Source organism: Hydractinia symbiolongicarpus, chromosome 13, assembly GCF_029227915.1.
Source record: "Hydractinia symbiolongicarpus strain clone_291-10 chromosome 13, HSymV2.1, whole genome shotgun sequence".
Taxonomy (NCBI): Eukaryota; Metazoa; Cnidaria; class Hydrozoa; order Anthoathecata; family Hydractiniidae; genus Hydractinia; species Hydractinia symbiolongicarpus.
The window spans coordinates 468,006-487,462 of record NC_079887.1 but is presented as its reverse complement, the minus strand read 5'-3'; positions in this window follow the sequence as shown (position 1 = coordinate 487,462).

The window sequence follows — 19,457 nt, the reverse complement described above, 5'->3', positions numbered from 1 at the left end:
AAGTACCCTGTGAGTAAACTCATTTCCAGAAGGATTTTTAAATTATTTTTTCACCACAAAAGCCCATGAGACTTGTAGTTTTTAAAAATATTTTCATTTTTGATTTGACGCTGAATAAAAGAAGTTTAATCGCCGGCAAACGAAAACCCGCGATTTCCCGTAAATCCCGGCTTGGCCCGTATAGTCAAAAGTATACAAAGAAAGTACCCAGGAAGTAAACTCATTTCCCGAACGACTTTTTAAATTATTTTTTCACCACTAAAACGCATGAGACTTGTAGTTTTCAAAAATGTTTTCATTTTTGATGAGACGCTGAATAAAAGCAGTTTAATCGCCGGCAAACGAAAACCCGCGATTTCCCGTAAATCCCGGCTTGGCCCGTATAGTCAAAAGTATACAAAGAAAGTACCCAGGAAGTAAACTCATTTCCCGAACGATTTTTTAAATTATTTTTTCACCACTAAAACGCATGAGACTTGTATTTTTCAAAAATGTTTTCATTTTTGATAAGACGCTGAATAAAAGCAGTTTAATCGCCGGCAAACGAAGACCTGCAATTTCCCTAAATCCCGGACTCGGCCCGTATAGTCAAAAGTATACAAAGAAAGTACCCAGGGAGTAAACTCATTTCCAGAATGAGTTTTTAAATTATTTTTTCACCACTAAAAGGCATAAGACTTGTAGTTTTTAAAAATGTTTTCATTTTTAATGAGACGCTGAATAAAAGAAGTTTAATCGCCGGCAAACGAAAGCCCGCGATTTCCCGTAAATCCCGGGCTTGGCCCGTATAGTCAAAAGTATACAAAGAAAGTACCCTGTGAGTAAACTCATTTCCAGATGGATTTTTTAAATTTTTTTTTCACCACTAAAACGTATGAGACTTGTAGTTTTCAAAAATGTTTTCATTTTTGATGAGACGCTGAATAAAAGCAGTTTAATCGCCGGCAAACGAAATCCTGCGATTTCCTTAAATCCCGGATTCGGCCCGTATAGTCAAAAGTATACAAAGAAAGTACCCAGGGAGTAAGCTCATTTCCAGAACGATTTTTTAAATTATTTTTTCACCACTAAAACGCATAAGACTTGTAGTTTTTAAAAAAGTTTTCAGTTTTGATGAGACGCTGAATAAAAGAAGTTTAATCGCCGGCAAACGAAAACCCGCGATTTCCCGTAAATCCCGGGCTTGGCCCGTATAGTCAAAAGTATACAAAGAAAGTACCCAGGTAGTAAACTCATTTCCCGAACGATTTTTTATATTATTTTTTTACCACTAAACGCATGAGACTTGTAGTTTTCTAAAATATTTTCATATTTGATGGGACGCTGAAAAAAAGAAGTTTAATCGCCGGCAAACGAAAATCCGCGATTTCCCGTAAATCCCGGACTCGGCCCGTATAGTCAAAAGTATACAAAGAAAGTACCCAGAGAGTAAACTCATTTCCCGAACGATTTTTTAAATTATTTTTTCACCACTAAAACGCATGAGACTTGTAGTTTTCAAAAATGTTTTCATTTTTGATGAGACGCTGAATAAAAGAAGTTTAATCGCCGGCAAACGAAAACCAGCGATTTCCCGTAAATCGCGGGCTTGGCACGTATAGTCGAATGTATACAAAGAAAGTACCCTGTGAGTAAACTCATTTCCAGAAGGATTTTTTAAATTATTTTTTCACCACTAAAGCCCATGAGACTTGTAGTTTTTAAAAATGTTTTCATTTTTGATGAGACGCTGAATAAAAGAACTTTAATCGCCGGCCAACGAAAACCCGCGATTTCCAGTAAATCCCGGCTTGGCCCGTATAGTCAAAAGTATACAAAGAAAGTACCCAGGAAGTAAACTCATTTCCCGAACGATTTTTTAAATTATTTTTTCACCACTACAACGCATGAGACTTATTGTTTTCAAAAATGTTTTCATTTTTGATGAGACGCTGAATAAAAGCAGTTTAATCGCCGGCAAACGAAAACCTGCAATTTCCCTAAATCCCGGACTCGGCCCGTATAGTCAAAAGTATACAAAGAAAGTACCCTGTGAGTAAACTCATTTCCAGATGGATTTTTTAAATTTTTTTTTCACCACTAAAACGTATGAGACTTGTAGTTTTCAAAAATGTTTTCATTTTTGATGAGACGCTGAATAAAAGCAGTTTAATCGCCGGCAAACGAAATCCTGCGATTTCCTTAAATCCCGGATTCGGCCCGTATAGTCAAAAGTATACAAAGAAAGTACCCAGGGAGTAAGCTCATTTCCAGAACGATTTTTTAAATTATTTTTTCACCACTAAAACGCATAAGACTTGTAGTTTTTAAAAAAGGTTTTCAGTTTTGATGAGACGCTGAATAAAAGAAGTTTAATCGCCGGCAAACGAAAACCCGCGATTTCCCGTAAATCCCGGGCTTGGCCCGTATAGTCAAAAGTATACAAAGAAAGTACCCAGGTAGTAAACTCATTTCCCGAACGATTTTTTATATTATTTTTTTACCACTAAACGCATGAGACTTGTAGTTTTCTAAAATATTTTCATATTTGATGGGACGCTGAAAAAAAGAAGTTTAATCGCCGGCAAACGAAAATCCGCGATTTCCCGTAAATCCCGGACTCGGCCCGTATAGTCAAAAGTATACAAAGAAAGTACCCAGAGAGTAAACTCATTTCCCGAACGATTTTTTAAATTATTTTTTCACCACTAAAACGCATGAGACTTGTAGTTTTCAAAAATGTTTTCATTTTTGATGAGACGCTGAATAAAAGAAGTTTAATCGCCGGCAAACGAAAACCAGCGATTTCCCGTAAATCCCGGGCTTGGCACGTATAGTCGAATGTATACAAAGAAAGTACCCTGTGAGTAAACTCATTTCCAGAAGGATTTTTTAAATTATTTTTTCACCACTAAAGCCCATGAGACTTGTAGTTTTTAAAAATGTTTTCATTTTTGATGAGACGCTGAATAAAAGAACTTTAATCGCCGGCCAACGAAAACCCGCGATTTCCAGTAAATCCCGGCTTGGCCCGTATAGTCAAAAGTATACAAAGAAAGTACCCAGGAAGTAAACTCATTTCCCGAACGATTTTTTAAATTATTTTTTCACCACTACAACGCATGAGACTTGTAGTTTTCAAAAATGTTTTCATTTTTGATGAGACGCTGAATAAAAGCAGTTTAATCGCCGGCAAACGAAAACCTGCAATTTCCCTAAATCCCGGACTCGGCCCGTATAGTCAAAAGTATACAAAGAAAGTACCCAGGGAGTAAACTCATTTCCAGAATGAGTTTTTAAATTATTTTTTCACCACTAAAACGCATAAGACTTGTAGTTTTTAAAAATGTTTTCATTTTTAATGAGACGCTGAATAAAAGAAGTTTAATCGCCGGCAAACGAAAGCCCGCGATTTCCCGTAAATCCCGGGCTTGGCCCGTATAGTCAAAAGTATACAAAGAAAGTACCCTGTGAGTAAACTCATTTCCAGATGGATTTTTTAAATTTTTTTTTCACCACTAAAGCCCATGAGACTTGTAGTTTTTAAAAATGTTTTCATTTTTGATGAGACGCTGAATAAAAGCAGTTTAATCGCCGGCAAACGAAATCCTGCGATTTCCTTAAATCCCGGATTCGGCCCGTATAGTCAAAAGTATACAAAGAAAGTACCCAGGGAGTAAGCTCATTTCCAGAACGATTTTTTAAATTATTTTTTCACCACTAAAACGCATAAGACTTGTAGTTTTTAAAAATGTTTTCAGTTTTGATGAGACGCTGAATAAAAGAAGTTTAATCGCCGGCAAACGAAAACCCGCGATTTCCCGTAAATCCCGGGCTTGGCCCGTATAGTCAAAAGTATACAAAGAAAGTACCCAGGTAGTAAACTCATTTCCCGAACGATTTTTTATATTATTTTTTTACCACTAAACGCATGAGACTTGTAGTTTTCTAAAATATTTTCATATTTGATGGGACGCTGAAAAAAAGAAGTTTAATCGCCGGCAAACGAAAATCCGCGATTTCCCGTAAATCCCGGACTCGGCCCGTATAGTCAAAAGTATACAAAGAAAGTACCCAGAGAGTAAACTCATTTCCCGAACGATTTTTTAAATTATTTTTTCACCACTAAAACGCATGAGACTTGTAGTTTTCAAAAATGTTTTCATTTTTGATGAGACGGTGAATAAAAGAAGTTTAATCGCCGGCAAACGAAAACCAGCGATTTCCCGTAAATCCCGGGCTTGGCACGTATAGTCGAATGTATACAAAGAAAGTACCCTGTGAGTAAACTCATTTCCAGAAGGATTTTTTAAATTATTTTTTCACCACTAAAGCCCATGAGACTTGTAGTTTTTAAAAATGTTTTCATTTTTGATGAGACGCTGAATAAAAGAACTTTAATCGCCGGCCAACGAAAACCCGCGATTTCCAGTAAATCCCGGCTCGGCCCGTATAGTCAAAAGTATACAAAGAAAGTACCCAGGAAGTAAACTCATTTCCCGAACGATTTTTTAAATTATTTTTTCACCACTACAACGCATGAGACTTGTAGTTTTCAAAAATGTTTTCATTTTTGATGAGACGCTGAATAAAAGCAGTTTAATCGCCGGCAAACGAAAACCCGCGATTTCCAGTAAATCCCGGCTTGGCCCGTATAGTCAAAAGTATACAAAGAAAGTACCCAGGTAGTAAACTCATTTCCCGAACGATTTTTTATATTATTTTTTTACCACTAAACGCATGAGACTTGTAGTTTTCTAAAATATTTTCATATTTGATGGGACGCTGAAAAAAAGAAGTTTAATCGCCGGCAAACGAAAATCCGCGATTTCCCGTAAATCCCGGACTCGGCCCGTATAGTCAAAAGTATACAAAGAAAGTACCCAGAGAGTAAACTCATTTCCCGAACGATTTTTTAAATTATTTTTTCACCACTAAAACGCATGAGACTTGTAGTTTTCAAAAATGTTTTCATTTTTGATGAGACGGTGAATAAAAGAAGTTTAATCGCCGGCAAACGAAAACCAGCGATTTCCCGTAAATCCCGGGCTTGGCACGTATAGTCGAATGTATACAAAGAAAGTACCCTGTGAGTAAACTCATTTCCAGAAGGATTTTTTAAATTATTTTTTCACCACTAAAGCCCATGAGACTTGTAGTTTTTAAAAATGTTTTCATTTTTGATGAGACGCTGAATAAAAGAACTTTAATCGCCGGCCAACGAAAACCCGCGATTTCCAGTAAATCCCGGCTCGGCCCGTATAGTCAAAAGTATACAAAGAAAGTACCCAGGAAGTAAACTCATTTCCCGAACGATTTTTTAAATTATTTTTTCACCACTACAACGCATGAGACTTGTAGTTTTCAAAAATGTTTTCATTTTTGATGAGACGCTGAATAAAAGCAGTTTAATCGCCGGCAAACGAAAACCCGCGATTTCCAGTAAATCCCGGCTTGGCCCGTATAGTCAAAAGTATACAAAGAAAGTACCCAGGAAGTAAACTCATTTCCCGAACGATTTTTTAAATTATTTTTTCACCACTAAAACGCATGAGACTTGTAGTTTTCAAAAATGTTTTCATTTTTGATGAGACGCTGAATAAAAGCAGTTTAATCGCCGGCAAACGAAAACCCGCGATTTCCCGTAAATCCCGGCTTGGCCCGTATAGTCAAAAGTATACAAAGAAAGTACCCAGGAAGTAAACTGATTTCCCGAACGATTTTTTAAATTATTTTTTCACCACTAAAACGCATGAGACTTGTAGTTTTCCAAAATGTTTTCATTTTTAATGAGACGCTGAATAAAAGAAGTTTAATCGCCGGCAAACGAAAGCCCGCGATTTCCCGTAAATCCCGGGCTTGGCCCGTATAGTCAAAAGTATACAAAGAAAGTACCCTGTGAGTAAACTCATTTCCAGAAGGATTTTTTAAATTATTTTTTCACCACTAAAGCCCATGAGACTTGTAGTTTTTAAAAATGTTTTCATTTTTGATGAGACGCTGAATACAAGAAGTTTAATCGCCGGCAAACGAAAACCCGCGATTTCCCGTAAATCCCGGCTTGGCCCGTATAGTCAAAAGTATACAAAGAAAGTACCCAGGGAGTAAACTCATTTCCCGAACGATTTTTTAAATTATTTTTTCACCACTAAAACGCATGAGACTTGTAGTTTTCAAAAATGTTTTCATTTTTGATGAGACGCTAAATAAAAGCAGTTTAATCGCCGGCAAACGAAAACCTGCGATTTCCCTAAATCCCGGGCTTGGCCCGTATAGTCAAAAGTATACAAAGAAAGTACCCAGGTAGTAAACTCATTTCCCGAACGATTTTTTATATTATTTTTTTACCACTAAACGCATGAGACTTGTAGTTTTCAAAAATATTTTCATATTTGATGGGACGCTGAAAAAAAGAAGTTTAATCGCCGGCAAACGAAAATCCGCGATTTCCCGTAAATCCCGGACCCGGCCCGTATAGTCAAAAGTATACAAAGAAAGTACCCAGAGAGTAAACTCATTTCCCGAACGATTTTTCAAAATTATTTTTTCACCACTAAAACGCATGAGACTTGTAGTTTTCAAAAATGTTTTCATTTTTGATGAGATGCTGAATAAAAGGAGTTTAATCGCCGGCAAACGAAAACCCGCGATTTCCCGTAAATCCCGGGCTTGGCACGTATAGTCAAAAGTATACAAAGAAAGTACCCAGGGAGTAAGCTCATTTCCAGAACGATTTTTTAAATTATTTTTTCACCACTAAAACGCATAAGACTTGTAGTTTTTAAAAATGTTTTCAGTTTTGATGAGACGCTGAATAAAAGAAGTTTAATCGCCGGCAAACGAAAACCCGCGATTTCCCGTAAATCCCGGGCTTGGCCCGTATAGTCAAAAGTATACAAAGAAAGTACCCAGGTAGTAAACTCATTTCCCGAACGATTTTTTATATTATTTTTTTACCACTAAACGCATGAGACTTGTAGTTTTCTAAAATATTTTCATATTTGATGGGACGCTGAAAAAAAGAAGTTTAATCGCCGGCAAACGAAAATCCGCGATTTCCCGTAAATCCCGGACTCGGCCCGTATAGTCAAAAGTATACAAAGAAAGTACCCAGAGAGTAAACTCATTTCCCGAACGATTTTTTAAATTATTTTTTCACCACTCAAACGCATGAGACTTGTAGTTTTCAAAAATGTTTTCATTTTTGATGAGACGCTGAATAAAAGAAGTTTAATCGCCGGCAAACGAAAACCAGCGATTTCCCGTAAATCCCGGGCTTGGCACGTATAGTCGAATGTATACAAAGAAAGTACCCTGTGAGTAAACTCATTTCCAGAAGGATTTTTTAAATTATTTTTTCACCACTAAAGCCCATGAGACTTGTAGTTTTTAAAAATGTTTTCATTTTTGATGAGACGCTGAATAAAAGAACTTTAATCGCCGGCCAACGAAAACCCGCGATTTCCAGTAAATCCCGGCTCGGCCCGTATAGTCAAAAGTATACAAAGAAAGTACCCAGGAAGTAAACTCATTTCCCGAACGATTTTTTAAATTATTTTTTCACCACTACAACGCATGAGACTTGTAGTTTTCAAAAATGTTTTCATTTTTGATGAGACGCTGAATAAAAGCAGTTTAATCGCCGGCAAACGAAAACCCGCGATTTCCCGTAAATCCCGGCTTGGCCCGTATAGTCAAAAGTATACAAAGAAAGTACCCAGGAAGTAAACTCATTTCCCGAACGATTTTTTAAATTATTTTTTCACCACTAAAACGCATGAGACTTGTAGTTTTCCAAAATGTTTTCATTTTTAATGAGACGCTGAATAAAAGAAGTTTAATCGCCGGCAAACGAAAGCCCGCGATTTCCCGTAAATCCCGGGCTTGGCCCGTATAGTCAAAAGTATACAAAGAAAGTACCCTGTGAGTAAACTCATTTCCAGAAGGATTTTTTAAATTATTTTTTCACCACGAAAGCCCATGAGACTTGTAGTTTTTAAAAATGTTTTCATTTTTGATGAGACGCTGAATAAAAGAACTTTAATCGCCGGCCAACGAAAACCCGCGATTTCCAGTAAATCCCGGCTCGGCCCGTATAGTCAAAAGTATACAAAGAAAGTACCCAGGAAGTAAACTCATTTCCCGAACGATTTTTTAAATTATTTTTTCACCACTACAACGCATGAGACTTGTAGTTTTCAAAAATGTTTTCATTTTTGATGAGACGCTGAATAAAAGCAGTTTAATCGCCGGCAAACGAAAACCCGCGATTTCCCGTAAATCCCGGCTTGGCCCGTATAGTCAAAAGTATACAAAGAAAGTACCCAGGAAGTAAACTCATTTCCCGAACGATTTTTTAAATTATTTTTTCACCACTAAAACGCATGAGACTTGTAGTTTTCCAAAATGTTTTCATTTTTAATGAGACGCTGAATAAAAGAAGTTTAATCGCCGGCAAACGAAAGCCCGCGATTTCCCGTAAATCCCGGGCTTGGCCCGTATAGTCAAAAGTATACAAAGAAAGTACCCTGTGAGTAAACTCATTTCCAGAAGGATTTTTTAAATTATTTTTTCACCACTAAAGCCCATGAGACTTGTAGTTTTTAAAAATGTTTTCATTTTTGATGAGACGCTGAATAAAAGAAGTTTAATCGCCGGCAAACGAAAACCCGCGATTTCCCGTAAATCCCGGCTTGGCCCGTATAGTCAAAAGTATACAAAGAAAGTACCCAGGGAGTAAACTCATTTCCCGAACGATTTTTTAAATTATTTTTTCACCACTAAAACGCATGAGACTTGTAGTTTTCAAAAATGTTTTCATTTTTCATGAGACGCTAAATAAAAGCAGTTTAATCGCCGGCAAACGAAAACCTGCGATTTCCCTAAATCCCGGGCTTGGCCCGTATAGTCAAAAGTATACAAAGAAAGTACCCAGGTAGTAAACTCATTTCCCGAACGATTTTTTATATTATTTTTTTACCACTAAACGCATGAGACTTGTAGTTTTCAAAAATATTTTCATATTTGATGGGACGCTGAAAAAAAGAAGTTTAATCGCCGGCAAACGAAAATCCGCGATTTCCCGTAAATCCCGGACCCGGCCCGTATAGTCAAAAGTATACAAAGAAAGTACCCAGAGAGTAAACTCATTTCCCGAACGATTTTTCAAAATTATTTTTTCACCACTAAAACGCATGAGACTTGTAGTTTTCAAAAATGTTTTCATTTTTGATGAGATGCTGAATAAAAGGAGTTTAATCGCCGGCAAACGAAAACCCGCGATTTCCCGTAAATCCCGGGCTTGGCACGTATAGTCAAAAGTATACAAAGAAAGTACCCAGGGAGTAAACTCATTTCCCGAACGACTTTTTAAATTATTTTTTCACCAATAAAACGCATGAGAATTGTAGTTATCAAAAATGTTTTCATTTTTGATGAGACGCTAAATAAAAGCAGTTTAATCGCCGGCAAACGAAAACCTGCTATTTCCCTAAATCCCGGACTCGGCCCTTATAGTCAAAAGTATACAAAGAAAGTACCCAGGGAGTAAACTCATTTCCAGAACGACTTTGTAAATTATTTTTTCACCACTAAAACGCATAAGACTTGTAGTTTTTAAAAATGTTTTCATTTTTAATGAGACGCTGAATAAAAGAAGTTTAATCGCCGGCAAACGAAAGCCCGCGATTTCCCGTAAATCCCGGGCTTGGCCCGTATAGTCAAAAGTATACAAAGAAAGTACGCAGGTAGTAAACTCATTTCCCGAACGATTTTTTATATTATTTTTTTACTACTAAACGCATGAGACTTGTAGTTTTCAAAAATGTTTTCATATTTGATGGGACGCTGAAAAAAAGAAGTTTAATCGCCGGCAAACGAAAATCTGCGATTTCCCGTAAATCCCGGACCCGGCCCGTATAGTCAAAAGTATACAAAGAAAGTACCCAGAGAGTAAACTCATTTCCCGAACGATTTTTCAAAATTATTTTTTCACCACTAAAACGCATGAGACTTGTAGTTTTCAAAAATGTTTTCATTTTTGATGAGATGCTGAATAAAAGGAGTTTAATCGCCGGCAAACGAAAACCCGCGATTTCCCGTAAATCCCGGGCTTGGCACGTATAGTCAAAAGTATACAAAGAAAGTACCCAGGGAGTAAACTCATTTCCCGAACGACTTTTTAAATTATTTTTTCACCACTAAAACGCATGAGAATTGTAGTTATCAAAAATGTTTTCATTTTTGATGAGACGCTAAATAAAAGCAGTTTAATCGCCGGCAAACGAAAACCTGCTATTTCCCTAAATCCCGGACTCGGCCCTTATAGTCAAAAGTATACAAAGAAAGTACCCAGGGAGTAAACTCATTTCCAGAACGATTTTGTAAATTATTTTTTCACCACTAAAACGCATAAGACTTGTAGTTTTTAAAAATGTTTTCATTTTTAATGAGACGCTGAATAAAAGAAGTTTAATCGCCGGCAAACGAAAGCCCGCGATTTCCCGTAAATCCCGGGCTTGGCCCGTATAGTCAAAAGTATACAAAGAAAGTACGCAGGTAGTAAACTCATTTCCCGAACGATTTTTTATATTATTTTTTTACTACTAAACGCATGAGACTTGTAGTTTTCAAAAATGTTTTCATATTTGATGGGACGCTGAAAAAAAGAAGTTTAATCGCCGGCAAACGAAAATCCGCGATTTCCCGTAAATCCCGGACTCGGCCCATATAGTCAAAAGTATACAAAGAAAGTACCCAGAGAGTAAACTCATTTCCCGAACGATTTTTTAAATTATTTTTTCACCACTAAAACGCATGAGACTTGTAGTTTTCAAAAATGTTTTCATTTTTGATGAGACGCTGAATAAAAGAAGTTTAATCGCCGGCAAACGAAAACCCGCGATTTCCCGTAAATCCCGGGCTTGGCACGTATAGTCGAATGTATACAAAGAAAGTACCCTGTGAGTAAACTCATTTCCAGAAGGATTTTTTAAATTATTTTTTCACCACTAAAGCCCATGAGACTTGTAGTTTTTAAAAATGTTTTCATTTTTGAGGAGACGCTGAATAAAAGACGTTTAATCGCCAGCAAACGAAAACCCGCGATTTCCCGTAAATCCCGGCTTGGCCCGTATAGTCAAAAGTATACAAAGAAAGTACCCAGGGAGTAAACTCATTTCCCGAACGATTTTTTAAATTATTTTTTCACCACTAAAACGCATAAGACTTGTAGTTTTCAAAAATGTTTTCATTTTTGATGAGACGCTGAATAAAAGCAGTTTAATCGCCGGCAAACGAAAACCTGCGATTTCCCTAAATCCCGGGCTTGGCCCGTATAATCAAAAGTATACAAAGAAAGTACCGAGGGAGTAAACTCATTTCCCGAACGATTTTTTATATTATTTTTTTACCACTAAAACGCATAAGACTTGTAGTTTTCAAAAACGTTTTCATTTTTGATGAGACGCTTAATGAAAGAGGTTTAATCGCCGGCAAACTAAATCCCGCGTTTTCCCGTAAATCCGGGGCTTGGCCGGTATAGTCGAAGGTATACAAAGAAAGTACCCAGGGAGTAAACTCATTTCCCGAACGATTTTTTAAATTTTTTTTCACCACTAAAACGCATGAGACTTGTAGTTTTCAAAAATGTTTTCATTTTTGATGAGACGCTTAATGAAAGAGGTTTAATCGCCGAAAAACGAAAATCCGCGATTTCCCGTAAATCCCGGGCTTGGCCCGTATAGTCGAATGCATACAAAGAAAGTACCCTGTGAGTAAACTCATTTCCAGAACGATTTTTTAAATTATTTTTTCACCACTAAAACGCATGAGAATTGTAGTTATCAAAAATGTTTTCATTTTTGATGAGACGCTAAATAAAAGCAGTTTAATCGCCGGCAAACGAAAACCTGCTATTTCCCTAAATCCCGGACTCGGCCCTTATAGTCAAAAGTATACAAAGAAAGTACCCAGGGAGTAAACTCATTTCCAGAACGATTTTGTAAATTATTTTTTCACCACTAAAACGCATAAGACTTGTAGTTTTTAAAAATGTTTTCATTTTTAATGAGACGCTGAATAAAAGAAGTTTAATCGCTGGCAAACGAAAGCCCGCGATTTCCCGTAAATCCCGGGCTTGGCCCGTATAGTCAAAAGTATACAAAGAAAGTACGCAGGTAGTAAACTCATTTCCCGAACGATTTTTTATATTATTTTTTTACTACTAAACGCATGAGACTTGTAGTTTTCAAAAATGTTTTCATATTTGATGGGACGCTGAAAAAAAGAAGTTTAATCGCCGGCAAACGAAAATCCGCGATTTCCCGTAAATCCCGGACTCGGCCCATATAGTCAAAAGTATACAAAGAAAGTACCCAGAGAGTAAACTCATTTCCCGAACGATTTTTTAAATTATTTTTTCACCACTAAAACGCATGAGACTTGTAGTTTTCAAAAATGTTTTCATTTTTGATGAGACGCTGAATAAAAGAAGTTTAATCGCCGGCAAACGAAAACCCGCGATTTCCCGTAAATCCCGGGCTTGGCACGTATAGTCGAATGTATACAAAGAAAGTACCCTGTGAGTAAACTCATTTCCAGAAGGATTTTTTAAATTATTTTTTCACCACTAAAGCCCATGAGACTTGTAGTTTTTAAAAATGTTTTCATTTTTGAGGAGACGCTGAATAAAAGAAGTTTAATCGCCAGCAAACGAAAACCCGCGATTTCCCGTAAATCCCGGCTTGGCCCGTATAGTCAAAAGTATACAAAGAAAGTACCCAGGGAGTAAACTCATTTCCCGAACGATTTTTTAAATTATTTTTTCACCACTAAAACGCATAAGACTTCCCTAAATCCCGGGCTTGGCCCGTATAATCAAAAGTATACAAAGAAAGTACCGAGGGAGTAAACTCATTTCCCGAACGATTTTTTATATTATTTTTTTACCACTAAACGCATGAGACTTGTAGTTTCCAAAAATATTTTCATATTTGATGGGACGCTGAATAAAAGAAGTTTAATCGCCGGCAAACGAAAATCCGCAATTTCCCATAAATCCCGGACTCGGCCCGTATAGTCAAAATTATACAAAGAAAGTACCCAGGGAGTAAACTCATTTCCCGAACGATTTTTTAAATTATTTTTTCACCACTAAAACGCATAAGACTTGTAGTTTTCAAAAACGTTTTCATTTTTGATGAGACGCTTAATGAAAGAGGTTTAATCGCCGGCAAACTAAATCCCGCGTTTTCCCGTAAATCCGGGGCTAGGCCGGTATAGTCGAATGTATACAAAGAAAGTACCCAGGGAGTAAACTCATTTCCCGAACGATTTTTTAAATTATTTTTTCACCACTAAAACGCATAAGACTTCCCTAAATCCCGGGCTTGGCCCGTATAATCAAAAGTATACAAAGAAAGTACCGAGGGAGTAAACTCATTTCCCGAACGATTTTTTATATTATTTTTTTACCACTAAACGCATGAGACTTGTAGTTTCCAAAAATATTTTCATATTTGATGGGACGCTGAATAAAAGAAGTTTAATCGCCGGCAAACGAAAATCCGCAATTTCCCATAAATCCCGGACTCGGCCCGTATAGTCAAAATTATACAAAAAAGTACCCAGGGAGTAAACTCATTTCCCGAACGATTTTTTAAATTATTTTTTCACCACTAAAACGCATAAGACTTGTAGTTTTCAAAAACGTTTTCATTTTTGATGAGACGCTTAATGAAAGAGGTTTAATCGCCGGCAAACTAAATCCCGCGTTTTCCCGTAAATCCGGGGCTAGGCCGGTATAGTCGAATGTATACAAAGAAAGTACCCAGGGAGTAAACTCATTTCCCGAACGATTTTTTAAATTTTTTTCACCACTAAAACGCATGAGACTTGTAGTTTTTAAAAATGTTTTCATTTTTGATGAGACGCTGAATAAAAGAAGTTTAATCGCCGGCAAACGAAAATCCGCAATTTCCCATAAATCCCGGACTCGGCCCGTATAGTCAAAATTATACAAAGAAAGTACCCAGGGAGTAAACTCATTTCCCGAACGATTTTTTAAATTATTTTTTCACCACTAAAACGCATAAGACTTGTAGTTTTCAAAAACGTTTTCATTTTTGATGAGACGCTTAATGAAAGAGGTTTATTCGCCGGCAAACTAAATCCCGCGTTTTCCCGTAAATCCGGGGCTTGGCCGGTATAGTCGAATGTATACAAAGAAAGTACCCAGGGAGTAAACTCATTTCCCGAACGATTTTTTAAATTTTTTTTCACCACTAAAACGCATGAGACTTGTAGTTTTTAAAAATGTTTTCATTTTTGATGAGACGCTGAATAAAAGAAGTTTAATCGCCGGCAAACAAAAACCCGCGATTTCCCGTAAATCCTGGCTTGGCCCGTATAGTCAAAAGTATACAAAGAAAGTACCCAGGGAGTAAACTCATTTCCCGAACGATTTTTTATATTATTTTTTTACCACTAAACGCATGAGACTTGTAGTTTTCAAAAATATTTTTATATTTGATGGGACGCTGAATAAAAGAAGTTTAATCGCCGGCAAACGAAAATCCGCGATTTCCCGTAAATCCCGGACTCGGCCCGTATAGTCAAAAGTATACAAAGAAAGTACCCAGGGAGTAAACTCATTTCCCGAACGATTTTTTAAATTATTTTTTACCCACTAAACGCATGAGCCTTGTAGTTTTCAAAAATGTTTTCATTTTTGATGAGACGCTGAATAAAAGAAGTTTAATCGCCGGCAAACGAAAACCCGCGATTTCCCGTAAATCCCGGGCTTGGCACGTATAGTCGAATGTATACAAAGAAAGTACCCTGTGAGTACACTCATTTCCAGACCGATTTTTTGAATTATTTTTTCACCACTAAAACGCATAAGACTTGTAGTTTTTAAAAATGTTTTCATTTTTGATGAGACGCTGAATAAAAGAAGTTGAATCGCCGGCAAACGAAAACCCGCGATTTCCCGTAAATCCCGGGCTTGGCACGTATAGTCGAATGTATACAAAGAATGTACCCTGTGAGTAAACTCATTTCCAGACCGATTTTTTGAATTATTTTTTCACCACTAAAACGCATAAGACTTGTAGTTTTTAAAAATGTTTTCATTTTTGATGAGACGCTGAATAAAAGAAGTTTAATCGCCGGCAAACGAAATCCCGCGATTTCCCGTAAATCCCGGCTTGGCCCGTATAGTCAAAAGTTTACAAAGAAAGTACCCAGGGAGAAAAACTCATTTCCCGAACGATTTTTTAAATTATTTTTTCACCACTAAAACGCATGAGACTTGTAGTTTTCAAAAATGTTTTCATTTTTGATGAGACGCTGAATAAAAGAAGTTTAATCGCCGGCAAACAAAAACCCGCGATTTCCCGTAAATCCCGGGCTTGGCACGTATAGTCGAATGTATACAAAGAAAGTACCCTGTGAGTAAACTCATTTCCAGAAGGATTTTTTAAATTATTTTTTCACCACTAAAGCCCATGAGACTTGTAGTTTTTAAAAATGTTTTCATTTTTGAGGAGACGCTGAATAAAAGAAGTTTAATCGCCAGCAAACGAAAACCCGCGATTTCCCGTAAATCCCGGCGTGGCTCGTATAGTCAAAAGTATACAAAGAAAGTACCCAGGGAGTAAACTCATTTCCCGAACGATTTTTTAAATTATTTTTTCACCACTAAAACGCATAAGACTTGTAGTTTTCAAAAATGTTTTCATTTTTGATGAGACGCTGAATAAAAGCAGTTTAATTGCCGGCAAACGAAAACCTGCGATTTCCCTAAATCCCGGGCTTGGCCCGTATAATCAAAAGTATACAAAGAAAGTACCGAGGGAGTAAACTCATTTCCCGAACGATTTTTTATATTATTTTATTACCACTAAACGCATGAGACTTGTAGTTTTCAAAAATATTTTCATATTTGATGGGACGCTGAATAAAAGAAGTTTAATCGCCGGCAAACGAAAATCCGCAATTTCCCATAAATCCCGGACTCGGCCCGTATAGTCAAAATTATACAAAGAAAGTACCCAGGGAGTAAACTCATTTCCCGAACGATTTTTTAAATTATTTTTTCACCACTAAAACGCATAAGACTTGTAGTTTTCAAAAACGTTTTCATTTTTGATGAGACGCTTAATGAAAGAGGTTTAATCGCCGGCAAACTAAATCCCGCGTTTTCCCGTAAATCCGGGGCTTGGCCGGTATAGTCGAATGTATACATAGAAAGTACCCAGGGAGTAAACTCATTTCCCGAACGATTTTTTAAATTTTTTTTCACCACTAAAACGCATGAGACTTGTAGTTTTCAAAAATGTTTTCATTTTTGATGAGACGCTTAATGAAAGAGGTTTAATCGCCGAAAAACGAAAATCCGCGATTTCCCGTAAATCCCGGGCTTGGCCCGTATAGTCAAAAGTATACAAAGAAAGTACCCAGGGAGTAAACTCATTTCCAGAACGATTTTTTAAATTATTTTTTCACCACTAAAACGCATAAGACTTGTAGTTTTTAAAAATGTTTTCATTTTTGATGAGACGCTGAATAAAAGAAGTTTAATCGCCGGCAAACGAAAACCCGCGATTTCCCGTAAATCCCGGCTTGGCCCGTATAGTCAAAAGTATACAAAGAAAGTACCCAGGGAGTAAACTCATTTCCCGAACGATTTTTTATATTATTTTTTTACCACTAAACGCATGAGACTTGTAGTTTTCAAAAATATTTTTGTATTTGATGGGACGCTGAATAAAAGAAGCTTAATCGCCGGCAAACGAAAATCCGCGATTTCCCGTAAATCCCGGACTCGGCCCGTATAGTCAAAAGTATACAAAGAAAGTACCCAGGGAGTAAACTCATTTCCCGAACGATTTTTTAAATTATTTTTTCACCACTAAACGCATGAGCCTTGTAGTTTTCAAAAATGTTTTCATTTTTGATGAGACGCTGAATAAAAGAAGTTTAATCGCCGGCAAACGAAAACCCGCGATTTCCCGTAAATCCCGGGCTTGGCACGTATAGTCGAATGTATACAAAGAAAGTACCCTGTGAGTAAACTCATTTCCAGACCGATTTTTTGAATTATTTTTTCACCACTAAAACGCATAAGACTTGTAGTTTTTAAAAATGTTTTCATTTTTGATGAGACGCTGAATAAAAGAAGTTTAATCGCCGGCAAACGAAATCCCGCGATTTCCCGTAAATCCCGGCTTGGCCCGTATAGTCAAAAGTTTACAAAGAAAGTAGCCAGGGAGAAAAACTCATTTCCCGAACGATTTTTTAAATTATTTTTTCACCACAAAAACGCATGAGACTTGTAGTTTTCAAAAATGTTTTCATTTTTGATGAGACGCTGAATAAAAGCAGTTTAATTGCCGACAAACGAAAACCTGCGATTTCCCTAAATCCCGGACTTGGCCCGTATAGTCAAAAGTATACAAAGAAAGTACCCAGGGAGTAAACTCATTTCCAGAACGATTTTTTAAATTATTTTTTCACCACTAAAACGCATAAGACTTGTAGTTTTCAAAAATGTTTTCATTTTTGATAAGACGCTGAATAAAAGAAGTTTAATCGCCGGCAAACGAAAACCCGCGATTTCCCGTAAATCCAAGGCTTGGCACGTATAGTCGAATGTATACAAAGAAAGTACCCTGTGAGTAAACTCATTTCCAGAACGATTTTTTGAATTATTTTTTCACCACTAAAACGCATAAGACTTGTAGTTTTTAAAAATGTTTTTATTTTTGATGAGACGCTGAATAAAAGAAGTTTAATCGCCGGCAAACGAAATCCCGCGATTTCCCGTAAATCCCGGCTTGGCCCGTATAGTCAAAAGTTTACAAAGAAAGTACCCAGGGAGTAAACTCATTTCCAGAACGATTTTTTAATTTATTTTTTCACCACTAAAACGCATGAGACTTGTAGTTTTCAAAAATGTTTTCATTTTTGATGAGACGCTGAATAAAAGCAGTTTAATCGCCGGCAAACGAAAACCTGCGATTTCCCTAAATCCCGGACTCGGCCCGTATAGTCAAAAGTATACAAAGAAAGTACCCAGGGAGTAAACTCATTTCCAGAACGATTTTTTAAATTATTTTTTCACCACTCAAACGCATAAGACTTGTAGTTTGTAAAAATGTTTTCATTTTTGATGAGACGCTGAATAAAAGAAGTTTAATCGCCGGCAAACGAAAACCCGCGATTTCCCGTAAATCCTGGGCTTGGCCCGTATAGTCAAAAGTATACAAAGAAAGTACCCAGGGAGTAAACTCATTTCCCGAACGATTTTTTAAATTACTTTTTCACCACTAAAACGCATGAGACTTGTAGTTTTTAAAAATGTTTTCATTTTTGATGAGACGCTGAATAAAAGAAGTTTAATCGCCGGCAAACGAACACCTGCGATTTCCCGTAAATCCTGGACTCGGCCCGTATAGTCAAAAGTTTACAAAGAAAGTACCCAGGGAGTAAACTCTTTTCCCGAACGATTTTTTATATTATTTTTTACCACTAAAGGCATGAGACTTGTAGTTTTCAAAAATATTTTCATATTTGATGGGACGCTGAATAAAAGAAGTTTAATCGCCGGCAAACGAAAATCCGCGATTTCCCGTAAATCCTGGAATCTGCCCGTATAGTCAAAAGTATACAAAGAAAGTACCCAGGGAGTAAACTCATTTCCAGAACGATTTTTTAAATTATTTTTTCACCACTAAAACGCATAAGACTTGTAGTTTGTAAAAATGTTTTCATTTTTGATGAGACTCTGAATAAAAGAAGTTTAATCGCCGGCAAACGAAAACCCGCGATTTCCCGTAAATCCCGGGCTTGGCCCGTATAGTCAAAAGTATACAAAGAAAGTACCCAGGGAGTAAACTCATTTCCCGAACGATTTTTTAAATTACTTTTTCACCACTAAAACGCATGAGACTTGTAGTTTTTAAAAATGTTTTCATTTTTGATGAGACGCTGAATAAAAGAAGTTTAATCGCCGGCAAACGAAAACCTGCGATTTCCCGTAAATCCTGGACTCGGCCCGTATAGTAAAAAGTATAGAAAGAAAGTACCCAGGGAGTAAACTCATTTCCCAAACGATTTTTTAAATTATTATTTCACCATTAAAGCCCATGAGACTTGTAGTTTTTAAAAATGTTTTCATTTTTGATGAGACGCTGAATAAAAGAAGTTTAATCGCCGGCAAACGAAAACCTGCGATTTCCCGTAAATCCTGGACTCGGCCCGTATAGTCAAAAGTATACAAAGAAAGTACCCAGGGAGTAAACTCATTTCCCAAACGATTTTTTAAATTATTATTTCACCACTAAAACGCACGAGACTTGTAGTTTTCAAGAATGTTTTCATTCTTGATGAGACGCTGAATAAAAGCAGTTTAATCGCCGGCAAACAAAAACCCGCGATTTCCCGTAAATCCCGGGCTTGGCACGTATAGTCGAATG